Below are 3,223 nucleotides of genomic sequence, written 5' to 3'. Positions count from 1 at the left end.
TCAAAATATTCAGAAACATTTTAGAAAAAAAGATGCTGTGGAAATGCTATGTAAATTTGTGTACTATGGCTAAAAAAGAGACCAGTTTAACCAAAGATTTTATATCAGAAATTTGTTTGGAAAACACTGAGATTAAATAATATACCTTTTCTTTTTCTTTTTTCCTTTTTTTTCTCTCTTTTTGTGGTGGTACTAAGGCTTGAACTTAGGGCTTCATGTGTGTTAGGCAGGTGCTCTACCACTTGAGTGTACACCAGCCCTTTATGCTTTAAGTATTTTCAGATAGAATCTTGTGATTTTACCAAGTTATTCTGGACAGTGATCCTCCTATGAATGCATCACATGGAATGAGAGGTGCATGCCGACATGCTTAGGTTTTTGGTTGAGATAGAATTTCACCAACGTTTTGCCTGGGCTGGCCTTGAACTGCTATCTTCCCAATCCCCACCTTCAGAGTAGCTGGGATTAGAGGCATGACCCAGTATTTATTGAGAAACTCATATATAAAAAATTGAATGAGTGCTCTAAAAACAGGATAAGATAGAAAAATCAAAAGGGCCTCATTTATTTTCAACTTTATTTGAGATAATTGGATCAGAATATCAGCTGTTTCTATTTTTTGTATTGAAAGGTACTGACTAGCATAAATTTTTCTATAGCTCATGAATTTAAAGAGTATTTGAAATTTTTCTTAAATTGTTATTCTTTGTGTACTTGTTATGAATAATTATTAGTGTCAAGATGATTTTTGTAACTGATATTTCTGAGCACCTAAAATGGTTTACTAGTGCTATTTTCTTTCTTTCTTTTTTTGTGGTACTGGGGTTTGAACTCAGGGTTTACACTTTGAGCCACTCCACCAGTCCTTTTTTGTGATGGTTTTTTTTCGAGATAGGGGCTCATGAACTATTTGCCTGGGCTGGCTTTGAACCACGATCCTCCTGATCTCTGCCTTCTGAGTAGCTAAGATTATAGGAGTAAGAGACCATAGCCCTGTTTAGTGCTTTTTTATGATATAAAAATTTCATTTATGAAGACTTATTTATTCTAATAATGCAAAATGCATACACTTGAGAAAAATACTACATAATTAGATGAAGTTACTTAATGTTAAAATACTTTGTTTATTTGGGAATTCATTTACATTGCCATGAAAAATTTCACATGCTATTTTCAATGAAGAGGAAAAATATATTTTTAAATTATTGTTGTACTGGGGGTACACTGTGACATTTACCAAAGTTTTTACAATACATCATAGTTGAATTCATCCCCTCCATCATTCTCCTTTATTTCTCCTCCTTCCCATTCCTGGAATAGTTTCAACAACTCAGATTTTTCTATTTATGCTATGAAACTTAGCTATGTATGGAGAAGACAATAAAGGCATTCACATGCTGAAGAAATGTAATTTAACTATCACAAAGATCAAAAAATATAAAAGCACTTGTTGAGAAGAGATGCCATATACTCAGAAATGCAATTGTTTCTTTAAAGAAAGAAACATATTTAATTAATAAAGAACTATGTAAGTGATCATTTGAACATAGAATACTTTGCTAATAATGGTAGCATATTATAAATGTGCTCATTTGTATGAATGAAAATAGTGAAGGTGACATTACTTGGACTCCAAAACATATATAGAATCTACTAGATAAATAGCAACGTTGAAGTTAGCTTTGAAATATATTTAAGCTGACTTTGCTCTTCATTTATTTCAGGTGAGAGCTCCAATCTATTTTGTTCGATCTACTGTGGCTCTACAACAATTAAGAGATCCTGATTTTGCAGGTATGGTGACAAACATCTATAAACCTGTCTTTCTGGAGGCTGAGGCAGGAGGATTGCAAGTTTGAGGTTAACTTGGTCTGTGTAGCAAGACTCTGTCACAAAGCAAACAATCCCCTCTCCCACATATAAAGAAACAAGCAAAAAGAACTCCCATTCTGATGCCAAGCAACTGGGGTTGAATCTTGTTTCTGTTCTTCATTGTTTTTCTGTATTGGGTTGTATTTCACTATTGTCATGTGTAAAACACTTATAATAATAATCTACCTCGCAGACAAATGATTAAATGAAGTTTAACATTTAAAGCACTTAGAATGGAGATGATCACATATACTCAATAAATGTTATGCACTATCATTTATTAAATTTCCTGGCATTCGATTTAAGAAATCGTGACTTAGCAAATTATTTTGCATAGAGTCTTTCTTCATATGCATTAATCAGAATTCCTGATTCTTAATGTTTGCACAAATGCTGAGTTGAGGATGCAGCTCAGAGCTAGAGTACTTGCCTAACATGAGCAAGGCCATGGGTTCAATCTCCAGTACAGCAAAAAAAGAAAAAAAACAAAAAGTAATATAAACATATAATGGAATATTGTTCAGCCATACAATAGAATGGAAGTCTGATATGTGGATGAACTTGAACACTATGGCAAGCAAAATAATCCAGATACAAGATGACATATTTTGTATAATTCCACATGCATGACAGATTTAGAATAGGCCAATTCATTAAATTTGAGCTTACTAAGAGCTGGGGAAAGGGACAATAGGCAGTTATTGCTTGATGGGTACAGAGTTTATTTGTGGTAACAAAAATTTCTTTGGAAATAGTGGTGATTTATAATATTCTGAATATAGTGCAACATAACCGTACCCTTAAAATTTACAGAGCACAATAAAGAACATAAAAATCTTCTATACTCCCATTATCTACAAACAAGAGACCTAGCAATCCAGTAAATACACAAATGTAATCAAAATAGATTTCTAAGCAATGTATCCTTTATCTGTCTCTGTCTGTCTGTCTATCTATCAATCTAAAAAGTTATGTAGGAGCATGTTAACCATGATTAGTTGAATATTGCCAGGCATTCCTCTTTTCTAATTTTGGGTGTAACGAAAATATTTTATTTGTAGTATAAAATGGAGCTATTGATATAAAGAACAGACATGAATTAAACTAAATTAATTTTGACAAAATAGAAGAAATCATAAAGGAAAACATAGATTTGTGTTTATATAAATTGCAAACATTTCTCCAAACAACACAAATTATTTATTAATCAGTAAATTAAGAAAAAAATTGTAATGTATACAGAATAATGTATAAAGTGATCATAAATTGCCAAGAAAAACCACAAGACTTGAAAAACTAAGAAGAAAACCAATGAACAATTCCTAAAAAGGAGTTTATTATTGTCTAATAA

This window comes from Castor canadensis, chromosome 6 (assembly GCF_047511655.1).
Source record: "Castor canadensis chromosome 6, mCasCan1.hap1v2, whole genome shotgun sequence".
NCBI classification, from domain to species: domain Eukaryota; kingdom Metazoa; phylum Chordata; class Mammalia; order Rodentia; family Castoridae; genus Castor; species Castor canadensis.
This window is presented reverse-complemented; position numbering follows the sequence as displayed.